This window comes from Drosophila arizonae, chromosome 5, assembly GCF_054131065.1.
Source record: "Drosophila arizonae isolate 15081-1271.41 chromosome 5, UAZ_ARI_1.0, whole genome shotgun sequence".
NCBI lineage: Eukaryota > Metazoa > Arthropoda > Insecta > Diptera > Drosophilidae > Drosophila > Drosophila arizonae.
The window spans coordinates 21,393,235-21,405,930 of NC_142925.1; the positions used below are offsets into that span (position 1 = coordinate 21,393,235).

A 12,696-nucleotide genomic window follows, 5' to 3' on the forward strand; every position below is an offset into this window, starting at 1 on the left:
GTTTTAGTATTAAATTGTTTTGCGGTTGCTCTGATAATCAGACAATCGTACAATATATTTTATTGCAGCCTCCACTCCACTCCACCCCGTCAAGAAACGGCTATTCACATTCGTCCGAAAGGTTATTCACATTTGCTATTTACTTAACTTTTGCTTATTTATAATTTAAATGAAATATTTGCAGACCACTTCGGGGCCATCCGTCAGACTAACTACGGACATTTACAATTTAACTTACGGTTAATAGGTGTAGCATTCCTATTTATAGCTGGCATACACTGAAAACAATTTTTTGAGGAATTAAATTGCAAAAAATTCTGAATCTAAAGAATTTTTAATTTAAATTTAGGCTATGCTATAAATTGTCATCATATTAGGTCAATTACGAATAATTCTAATTTTGTATTTTTTCCAACACTATCAACTTTAAATATGCTTCTATAACAGTTAAGTTAATCTCTGACTACTTGATAGAGTTTTTCGGTTTTTCTATATCTTTGGAGCACTCTGCCCTAAATACTGTGTAACTCACTAGACTTTCTCACTTTTACAATTGACTTTTTGATTAATCTTTTGGACTTAAGGAGCACTGAAAACTGTAAATGACCCCACATTTGTTTACTCTTAGCTGCACTCTACTGCGACCGTTATTGATCATATTTTTGGCCGAAGACTTATGGGCCAATCCTTTGGCCAGTCGCAAGCCTCAAACGCAGTCCAGGCAGCTGATAAATTTGGCACTTCACTTTGCTAACTGAGACATCGGCAGGCAAATCAGAGTCTGCCGCCGCGACCCGCCAGAGAGCAAAGCAAAGAAATATAGCAGCAATGCATACGTCATTTAACCCCTTTGCGCCATATTTTCCATAAGCCGGCCCAGTTGGCGGCTTCTGTGTTTGGGTGCGTCGGCTAAGGGGCATTGCGCGAGTCTTATCGAGAGGGAGTACTTTGATTTTTTGAGCAATTATGTAACATATTTAATTATTATATGATAATTTTTATTTTATTTTATTTAATTTTTTTTAAGAGTGTAGCCAACGGTATTGAATCAAGAATAGGAAGAATATAAATAAATATTTTTATATTTAATTTTAATTTTAATTTTAATTTATCACAGCTATAATTATAATATTTTATTACACATTAAAATAATAATAAAAAAAAAAGTGATTTTGAATTAATTGATGACAATGATTACAAATATCTTATATTATTTATTTCTATATGTATTTCATATATTTATTTTCATTTATATATATAAAGATACATGTTTTAAGTAATTTAATTTGTACGCAAAAAATAGATAAAATAAATACACACTGACAAGCAAATCGATAATATGTATATAAATATATTTCTTAAAATATTTAAGTTGCTAATCAAAGTTTGATTTTGAATTTTCCAATAAAAATGTAACATAATTCAAAAAAATTTCACTATTTAATTTTTCGTATTTTCATTCTGTAGAAAATTCATAACTTTTCTAGTATTTATACCAAATCTACTTAAGCATACCTTTGAAAGGGTATTTCCAGTGAGCCTTTTCAAGTTTCAATTCTTGTTTGTTCCATTGGCCTGACAAGTGTGCTAAATTTGAAAGGGGCCAAAGTATGCGTCGTCTGATGCTGTTGATAAAATATATCTATATACATATATGTATATATGTACGTATGTATGTATGTATGTGGATGGGTGGGTGTTTCCGGGCCGGCATATATAGAGACATTTATTGATAGATAGCAAACGCGCATCGCTTGAACCCTTTTACATTTGATGAACGTATCGAATTGCCCATATTGCCAAAAGAGGCCAAAATTTATGGGTCTTTGATTTATTTTAACTTTTAACACGCCCCAAACAAATGCTGCCACCGAGGCACAGGGAAATCTGAACGATTCAGCAATGGGCATATCGAATTCTATTGGGCAGTGAGACCTTACAGGGAATGGAATATATTTCAGATGCAAAACATTGAGTTGGCCCGCTGAACTTAATGCTACAAATCTTCATTGTTTTTGGGGTGCCTGAAAATAAGAAGTGAAAGTGAAGAGAAAGAGAGAGAGAGAGAGAAAGAGAGAGAGAGAGAAAGAGGGAGAGAGGGAGAGCACTTGTCGGAGGTGACGAATGATATAATTGAAAAGAAGGTAAGAATATTATTATTACAGCTTAAATTACTATTATTATTATTTTTATTATTATTAATTTAATTGTTAAATAAATAAATAAAATGCAAACACATGTTAAAATAGGAAAGATCTTAGTAGGAATTATTATTTGATGCATTAAAGGCTTTTCAAATCAATTGGTTCAACTTTGCTGCAATTATTCACTTTCGCAATGCCCTATTAAAGAGCAAATAATAATTCTACTGACTGCATAATACTGGTCTAGGCTCCAAATTCTGGTTCTTTACATCTGAAGAGGGGGTCCTACTAAATTTTCGCATTTTAAAGATGTGGTTGCAAAATCTTGTTGTGGATAAATTTATTATTGTTTTCCTTTTTGCCACGCCCATAGTGTACCTATTTTTCATCCATCAAGACACACAGCAAAAAAATGTATATACTCTTTCACTTTGTGAGTGAGCATAAAGTGTTTTGAACAACGCTATTTCTTAACAGTTTAGTTATATTTCAATTCTTGAATAAGCTAGTCCATACACAGGAAAGTAGGAGAATGTCAATTGATTTAATGGCCTGGTTGACTATGTTCTCCATAATCTTCGTACAAACACTAAATGCACGAGTGAGTTATTGAAATATGTTATATGAAATATCTCTCTTAATACATATTACATCCATTTTCCGTTTACTACAGGTCACCTATCCCATGAATTATAAAGCCAACGTCAACAAAAAAGCAGAACAAGTTAAGCAGCAAAGGGATAAGTTAGACGCATATAGTAAACAAATCACTTTGCTTCAATCTGACATAAATTCTATGCAAAAAAGTATCAATTTTCTGCTTCATATACTAGATGACAATAAGACTGATCATAGATCGCGCCCACGCAGCTACGACTTTAGTTAAAAAGGAATAAATTATAATAAATAAGCTCCAGAATTTATTCCAAAATACGAGCTAAGGCAAAAAGTGCTATGTATTTTGAAACAAATTAAAATATAACTATTCCAAATATAATCCTTATTTATAAATTTATCAATCAATTTGAAAATTCATGCATACAACACTTTTCAAATCAATTAGTTCAGCTTTAAAAACAAGTAAGAAAGCTCCAGTCGAGACTGCTCGACTAGGAGATACCCTGAACCCTCTAAGCTGATATTCTAATTATTCTGCACCTCTTTTATGCACACATACATACACATGCGTCCATACGCAGACATAAGCCTGCGCTCTGCTAACTGCGCAGTAAGCAGCGACTGCGCTTGGGCTGCGCTGCAGTGTGGGCAATATTATGAGAATTTATTTGTCAAATAATGTCTTTTGTAGACACACAATCTTAATGAAACTTTCAGAGTGTAATCATATGATGAATATGTGTGTACATTCCAAAGCCCAAGTCTCTAGTACTTGAAATGCGTTTTTTACAACTTGGGGGAGAAGGGGGCGTGGTATCCAAAATTTGTAAATGACAAAATCTTTGTATCGATTAACTTTATATACAACGCAAATTTGAAGACTCCAGGTCTAAAAATGTTCAAATTAGGCTAAAAAAACAAAATCAATTTTTCGATTATTCTCGATAAAAAAGTTATCGGACGATTTATCGAAAAAATAAAGCAAACTCGTACTGCGTATGGTACTCACGAGTATGCATGCCAAATTTCAGCTCTCTAGCTCTTATAACTTCTGAGATCGACGCACTCATACGGACGGACGGACGGACGGACGGACGGACAGACGGACAGGGCTATATCGACTCAGCTCGTCACGCTGATCAAGAATATATATACTTTGTGGGGTCTGCCACGCCTCCTTCTGCCCGTTACATACTTTTTCACAAAACCATTATACCCTGATTTCCCATTTTCAATGGGTTCAGGGTATAATAATTAATATGAAAAAAAAAAAATAAATAAATAAATAAATAAAATGGTTGCGCTAGAACAAAAGCAGCGTGAAAATGAACGGTTTCCACACAGCTCGTTCACTTAAGGAGTAAATTAATGTTTAATTTTAGAAAATTCGGCTAATCAATTGTATGCGATTAAATATTGAATAAACTTACCATAAGCTTACCAAAATCCATTCCTTCAATGTATATCAATAAAATATATATGTAAGTATAACATATAAATTTTTTATTCTTATCACATGATTTTTCAAAACAATTAGTTCAACTTTATTACAATTAGTCCATTTCTAAATGCTCTATTCTAGACAGTTGATTTTTTGCAATCGCAACTCGTTTGAAAAGCAGTTTTAGTTATATTCGAAGCCTTAAAGATGCTGGTCTATAAGCGCGAAAATCGTAGAATGTTGATTACTTTTGTAGTCTGGGCGATTGTCTGCTGCTGTATCTGTATGGAAACAGCCAAGGCAGAGGAAGTGAGTAGCTGTTGAAATCGTTGTGTAATCAGTTCATTTTGTTATCAATTCTCCATAGATGGCTATAGTACTGAGACCCAAGCCGACGGGTGCCATTCAGATGTATCTCGATCAACTAGACGAAACCAAGAAGAAAAACGAACGCCGTTTAAACAAAGCAGGCAAAATGAATAATCAAATTAATTCTCTCAAGACAATGCTAATCGAAGCGAACAAGCGTATTAAAGGGCTAAAAGCACAGCTGGCCAGAATGAGTAAAGCGAATTAACTACCTCAATACAAACATAAACACAATAAATTAACCTATAAGTTCACATCGATTTCAGCCATAAACTAGCTCAGCTAAATTCATCCGATTGTATTGCATTTTATCTAAACTCCAAGAGATCTATAGTTCCGATTTGGCATTTAGCTCAGCTCTATATGTTACGTTCAATACGTTTCAATATATCATTCTGCAGAATCTAAGGTTGATGCGATTCCAACTGTTCAGAAGGCTTTTCGAATTAATTAGTTCAACTTGATTACCGGTAGTAAAATTTAATTGCTCTATTATGAGAGAGTTTTTAACAAGCCCGGCTATTCAGTTCTATTTGCAATTTCGACTACGTAAGTCTATAAGAATTGGACCTATAAAATGTTCAAGGATTTCATAGTCTGGTCATTTGTATTCTCCATGATTTTTGTGAACGCAACAAAAGAAGCACATGTGAGTATTAGTTGAAGTCTTTCTATATTTAATTTATGTTACTATCAATTGTTGATTAGGAAATAGACAAAGCTGATATATACTTGGCCAAAGTGGACAGCAGGAAGGAACATTGGCTGCAAAGAAAAGTCACTTTACTTCAAAAAAAAGCGGACCAATTGAGGAAGCAATACCAACTACTAAAATCTCAGTTCAAGGAAAGACGAAAAATGCTGACAAGCACGAGCAGCCTCAATAACAGCTAAGAAAAAAAAATTATATATATGTATTTATATAAAAATAAATTTATATATGTATATATCATAAGTGTAATCTATATATATAAAAGAAAGTTGTGTAAAAGTGAAGACTGCTTATAACTTGATTTGGGCTGAACCAATTTTCATGGTTTTTGATTTGTTGGATTTGTCTCCGCAACGAGTTTAGTATAGGGTCTTAAAAATACTGAAAAAATTTGCCGAATACTTGAAAAACGCGGTTTTTTCCCCAAATGTTCAAATTTTTTTTATACCCAGTAGGCTTGGTAACAGTGACAGTTTTGACAATAGTGTAGAAGTAAATAAACAAATGTAGTCAGTCAGTCTACGGTCTCCTGACCTCGAGCAGACCTGACTATTCAAAAAAAAAAAAAAAAAAAAAAAAAAAAAAAAAAAAAAATTTCAAATCAAAAGGAAAAATATTTCAAATCAAAAATCTGCATAAAATCAAAAGATTAAAACCTGACTGTTCAAAAAATAAATAAAAATTAAAAATTCGAAATTAAAAAAAAAAAAAAGGTAATTATTAAAAAGTGTATTTTTGGCTTTTTATATTTCGGACTTTTAAACTTTATAAATATTTCAAATCAAAAATCTGCAAAAATTAAAAAAAAAATCAAAAGATTAAAACCTAACAATCAAAAATAAATAAAAAATTCAAAATTCAAAATTCGAAATTAAAAAAAAAAAGTTAATTATTAAAAATTGTATTTTTGGACTTTTACAAAAGCTAAATATCTCGAAAGTTCAGGTATTTGTTTGTCTCAAACATAAATTTGTGTAAATTATTTATATTTATATTTCTCGATTGTTTTATATGGTTTTGTGCGAGGGCAGTATTACTATTAATAAAAATGCCGCGTCCTAGAAGATCTAATCTTTCCCGGCGGACCCATAATGCAATTAGGCAACGGAATAGCGCGAGTCAATTATCTGACGAAGAGCGAGAAATCGCCCGAGAAAGGCTCCGCGTTAGTACCCAGGGAAGAAGGGCCTTAATTCGTGCTTCTCAAAGAGAGGCAGCCCGTGAAATGGCAATAAGAAATGGTTCAAGGATTGATTTGAATCGAGCAGCGTTTCGATATGATTGCACCATTGATTACAGCTTGAATCGTTTAGTTTGCATTGGTCCAATGGACGTTGTTTGCCAGCATTGTGGCGCATTGAAGTTTGCTGGTGAAACGCCCGGTTTGTGCTGCCTTAGTGGTAAAGTGACATTGCCATTAGCGGTCACCATAGCCATTGCGTTCCCTGCTTTATGGCGAAACACTAGAATCACGACATTTTCTAGCGAACACTCAAAAATACAATGCCTGTTTCCAAATGACATAATTTGGGGCGGAAAATATTGGAGACGGATATTTAAGGTAATTTACGTTAAAAATTTTATTTTCTATGACTGCCAAAAAAAAATTTTGAATAATGTAGTTTGTTAGATTTCTGTAAATAGTGTTTGTAAATATAACTATAACTATGGCTTTGAATTTAAAGATTCAAGGCCAGATTTGCCATCGCATTGGATCATTGCAACCTATTGAAGATGCACAGCAAAAATTCTTGCAAATATACTTCATGGGCAATATGGAAGAACAACTTGACCGGCGTCAAGAAATGAACACAGCTATGAAAAGAGCAATTCTCCATGATTTGCATGCTTAGAAATTTAAACCAACCAAAACTGTGCAATGGAACGCGTTTGGTGATAAGAAAACTGATGAGCAATGTGATTCACGCGTTGATACTCAAAGGAAAATTTAAAGATGAGGAAGTTCTTATTCCTAGGATTCCGATGAGCTCAACAGATATGCCCTTTGAATTTAAACGAATTCAATTCCCGCTTCGTCTTGCCTTCGCCATGACGATCAACAAGTCACAGGGCCAATCTTTGACTATTTGTGGCCTCAATCTAGAAAATGCGTGTTTTTCTCATGGTCAATTGTACGTGGCATGCTCACGTGTTGGCAAACGATCCGCATTATTTGTTCTTGCACCCGACCAAAAAACGAAGAATGTCGTTTACAACAAGGTGCTTGAATGAAAATCCGATTAATAAATTTATCAGTGTATCCCAACCTGAACAACATAGCTTTCAACAATTTTTTACCTAGAAATAATATAGAGGGCAATGCAACGTTTGCCGGGCCAGCTAGTATAATATAATGGAACTTATCAGTGCATTCCATCACGATATTCAAAAATATATATTGCAAGATTTTAGTCTTTGATCTTTAATCGACTCAAGAATATCTCTGCTTGCTTACAGTAAAAGGCAGGGTATCAAGGCAAGCAGAGATCCTTTCAAATCAAAAAGTCACTGACTTGTCGAAAAACTCCCAAACAACAAAATCCAATAATTGAAATATTTGTATAATTCTCTGGGAAGTAATGGTTCGGATATTTCTCTCTCTCTCTTTCTCTTAACTACTCTGCATGCTGGTCTCTTGGCATCTTTAAAGCTATAGAAAATCAGCCGTAACTGCTCATGCCTCTTTTTGATTTTCTGCATAATTATGCTGTTTACCTTAAATCATTCAATTGTGAGCGTGGCGGGCTATAAACCTCACTTAACCCTCCAATCCCACCAGCGAGATCTATAGAGGGCGCCTCAGCTTGTTGCCGCCGCCCTCACTCCGAATCAGGAACTTCGCATCCATTTGCGTATTACGCTTCATTATGCAGATTTCTTGCCGCTCAACATTTTCGCATTTTTTTTTGCTTCTTATTTGTTATTGTTGCATGGCTTGCGGCTTGAAAAAATATTTTTATTTAATTTATTTATGAATGAAATTTACTGGCGAGGGGGTAAAACGGAGTGTGGCATGGCAGGGCTGGGTATGAATGCTGCGACGCCTGGTAGGCTGGCAATAAAAGCAATTGCCACACACACACACACTTACACTCACGTGGTGGTTGCCCCGCCCCTTTGGGTGCCTACCGCATTGTCACATAGATAAGCCGCGTCTGGCTTAACTCATAAAAAAGTGCCAGCAAAGGATAATAAAACAGCAACAGCAACAGGAAAAGGCAAACAGGAGTTTGAGCAAAGGCAGAAATCTGAATGCGTGCGGATTTAAATTTTCAAACAAAAATAAATATTGCGTCGGGCATAAGCGACTCAACAGTCGCCCTGCAGCCACGGAATATATCAGCCCATAAATCAGAGCGCTTGTAATATCCTTTCTTAAGCTATGTGTGGAGCGAAGGGCTTAAGCAAAATTATTTTGGATTAGAATTTTAATGAAACTACTGCCACAAGGATTTGATAAATGAATACATTTAAATGTAGATCTAAATTTGAAGGAATATATAAGCTGAAGAGCGGGATGAATGTTCATAATTGGAATAATCTATGAAGTCACGTACCTACCTATGACTCTCTTTTTAAGCAATCAATATGTAGAAAATTACCTTATTGAATATAAACTAAACTTTTATTTACAGCATCAAAATTCTAAGAAATCTACCTATACTATTTCGTAGATCTCTCTAAAAATCTTCAATCGGCATTTTAAATTTACTTCTTTAAAATTACTTTACTTGTAGCTGCTTTAACTACAGGTTACTTTTTGCAGACCAAATATCATAGTTCTGAGTCTAACAGAGCCCTAGTTCAATCAAGCAACATACATTTCGGAGATTTTTTCACGCAAATCCTTAACATTTATGTATTTCTAGCAGAAGAATCCTGCATACCAATTTAGAAAGCCCTCACTCTGACAGATCCTTAGTACAACTGATAAATTGAATACTCCTCCATTAATTCTTATTAATGAAGTGTACAGGGTATACGAGCGCTGATCGAGTCGGGGCGTAAATTTCACGGCCATGGTGGGAAATAAGTCGAGTATGAAGCGATTCACACATGACTCCACAGAAACATACTCGTATTCTCAAATCGTTTTCGTTTGGTTTTATTTTGTTCTCTCTTTCTCTTTCTTGTTACCAATATATAATGACAATAATCAAAAATTCTCAGGCTACCCATTTGGCTTTTGTAATTTGCCGCAAACGCACAAGAATCCGAGAATCCGGAGTGAGCGAGAAATGAATTTAAAAACAATTTGCGGTCGGGCAAACAAAGCACAAAGCACAGCCATGAGGTAAACCGCAAAGACAACAATTAAGCGTTACAAATGATTATGAATAACCATTTCTATCTTTTTTCTTAGACAGTGTTTTTTTTTTTTTTTTGTTCCTCCATAAGTTTCGTATGTAGCTCTCGTTGTGGCACCTCTTTGAGAGGCTTTGCCCTGAGAAAAACGGAACAGAATCCGACTCGTAATGGAATTTATGCCGCTGGGCTATTTACTTCGTCGTACTTCCCTTTGTGTGTGCCCCTAATGTATGCGTCTGTTGATCTACAGAGCACCTCAGAGCAGACTCATTTGTTAAAAGTTTTATGAATGAACACGATTTGATTCGGTTTAAAGAAGTTACATATGTACATACAGTCTACAGTATGTGTTCTTTTTGGAATGTTGGAGACGTAGGAATGTTATTCTATTAGTTAATTGCAGTTAGCAATATTTTTAATATATCATTAAATTATCCATAAGGCTAATATTTCTATTTATTAATAAAGATCACTTTCTCGTAGTAAAATAACTAAGTTTATTACAAAGAAATACTTTGACTTTTAATAGAATATCATATGCCCAAAAATAAAACTAAAATAGTTTCAATGTCGAGCAAACTAAATTATCAAAGAAATCTCAATTGAAAATGTATGCCAGAATATCTGAGTTCGCGTTTATACAGCTTCGGCGATCGCGCTATCAAGTGCCCGGCTAGCTCAGTCGGTAGAGCATGAGACTCTTAATCTCAGGGTCGTGGGTTCGAGCCCCACGTTGGGCGAAAGTAAATTTTTTTAATTTTTTTTTATTATGTGTTTTTTATTTATATATATATTTATGCATATAATTCTAATTTCTAAAAACTCTTAACTCATATATTTCCTTTAAAAAGGCATGTGCTTGACCACTAATGCATTATTTTATAATTGCCCTTAAAAAAAAAAAAGACAACTACGTATTAATTATAAAATTTCATATACATATATTAGATTTTGGGTTTGGTTGTTTTTGCTAGTTTCACAATTATATTTTTATTATAAATTTTAATAAATTAAAAAAAAAAATGACGATCCGATCCTGCCAGGAGTCGAACCTGGAATCTTCTGATCCGTAGTCAGACGCGTTATCCATTGCGCCACAGGACCGATGACCAACGCGCTGCTTTAAAATAAATTCAAGCTAATAACATAATTAAATGAGCTGAAGAACTTGTTTCAATATCTATATTCTCCAATTCATTTTGTGAGTTTATTTTTATCTTTACCGTAAATATTTATATGAAATTCTTTATATCTAATCGTAAATTATTTGTGTTATTCTATTTTTAAGTTATTAATAGAAATTATTCAGGTTGAGTCTTAAAGATACGCAACGAAATAACTACAAATAATTAAACTGAAAGAAAACTAAAAAAAAAAAAAAAAATAAATAAATTAAATGCTTAGATTTAAGCATAAAAATACGCAAAGAATTGGAGTTTAAATTTTCAACTTAATTTTTATGCATTTTTTGTAGACAATTCAGGGCGAAAGATCCAAGTGAAAGTCGTGAAAGTATTGAAGCGACCTTCAGTAATGTATTCACATTCTGTAATACATACTTCACACATACCCAAAAACCCATACACACACACACACAGACTATAGGCAAATATTTCCACACATATTTCTCTAAAAATACGCCGACTGTAATAAAATATATATGCACATTTGTATTTAAACACACACATATACATACATACTCACACATATATATAACGGGTCCAGTGTATTGAATTTTGGCCCTTTGCCCAGCCGCAGGACAATTTGTATAGCAACAAATACAGAACAAAACTGACAAAAAAAAAAAAACTTTACGCAAAAGCTTGCGCTGGATAAACAACAAATAGAGCAACATTGCGCCTGCCACGCCCCCAGCCAACAGGCATCCCTGCCCATGGAGCGTTTCGTCTCGCTTTGTTGTTGGCTGTGAAATATTTTTCACATGCAGTAAAAATTAGAGACGTCGGGGATAAACAAATACATTTATTACATGCAAATACAACAACAAATAAACGAAACGCTACCAGCGCTGCCAGCGCTGCCTGCGCTGGCGTCGCAGCCGCCGTCACCAGTCACAGTGGCTTTTGTTGCGCGTCAGTCTCGCCGCCGCCGCCGCCGCCGCTGCCCTCCGGCAGGGGGCGCACACACGTGACTTTAAAGCTCATGGGATTACATTCAACGGGGATTTCGGTATGCAAAAAAGCTTAGGAAATTAATGCGCCGAAGGAAATGCATTTAAATAATGTGGTTGAATAGCTGAATGCTTGAGCAGAGGCAGAGAGGCAGAGGGACAGAGGCAGTGGCTGGAGTGGGGGCTTGGGTGGAGTTGGAGGTGTCCGCTGTGACGGCCGCTCGCCCGCATTAATTTATAATTTTACCAAACAAATTTAATGGCGGCTTCGCAAATGAATACAAATTGCAATTGGAACTTTTTCGAGTTGTATGAAATTTGTAATTAACAGCGAAAAAACAGTTTGCAGGCATAATTCTTAAGACTCGGGCAAAAAGTATTTCGAAATTTAATTAAGTTGCATTGGCCACGCAGATTTGTCCCAGCTTCCACGCAGCGGGTGGCGTGCGAGTGTGAGAGAGTGCGAGGGACTGGGAGCAAGTGGAATGCTGAGAGTTGAGTGGAAATTGTGCAACCCTTTTGCGCAAATGAAATCTTGGGCAAAAGTTTTTTTTAATGCCCTGCCCAGACGGCAGCAACACATAAATTTTCATTGTCCGGGCAAATAAACATTATGCTGCAGTTTTTTTTACGTTTACTTACAAAGCGAACACTAAGCAACATGGTTGGACTCTAGGTTGAATAGCGAGTCATGCTGAATACAAGGATAAAGCTGAGCAAAAATACCTGACTTGGTATTAAATACTAGAAAAATAGTTACGCTCGCAGTGAACAGGCTTCAACTTCTCTCGAATAAGTTTGAGTTGTGGGTCGCAATTCGCTGTTGTTTAGTGTAACAATTGTTTATCCTGTTCGGTCGCATTTGGCGCACCTTCTGCTGACGTATGACATTGCAGCATCAATTGTTGTGGCATATACACACGTAATAAAATCGTCATAACGAGTCCATCCCGTTGCAGCGTACGACTTCACT

At 35.1% G+C, this 12,696-nt stretch overlaps 1 long non-coding RNA gene and 2 other non-coding genes across 3 annotated transcripts; 2 read left to right on the plus strand and 1 right to left on the minus strand.

Moving 5' to 3' along the window:
- Window positions 1–4,776: 4,776 nt before the first annotated feature.
- LOC108615234 (uncharacterized) lies at window positions 4,777–7,563 on the plus strand. Its single transcript, XR_016270331.1, has 4 exons — window positions 4,777–5,221; window positions 5,281–5,997; window positions 6,316–6,845; window positions 6,970–7,563. It is a non-coding gene; the product is annotated as an uncharacterized LOC108615234 (long non-coding RNA).
- Window positions 7,564–10,259: 2,696 nt separating this feature from the next.
- Window positions 10,260–10,332, plus strand: TRNAK-CUU (transfer RNA lysine (anticodon CUU)). The gene has a single exon. It is a non-coding gene; the product is annotated as a tRNA-Lys (tRNA).
- Window positions 10,333–10,623: 291 nt separating this feature from the next.
- On the minus strand, window positions 10,624–10,696 carry TRNAR-ACG (transfer RNA arginine (anticodon ACG)). Its single transcript has one exon. It is a non-coding gene; the product is annotated as a tRNA-Arg (tRNA).
- Window positions 10,697–12,696: the final 2,000 nt, after the last annotated feature.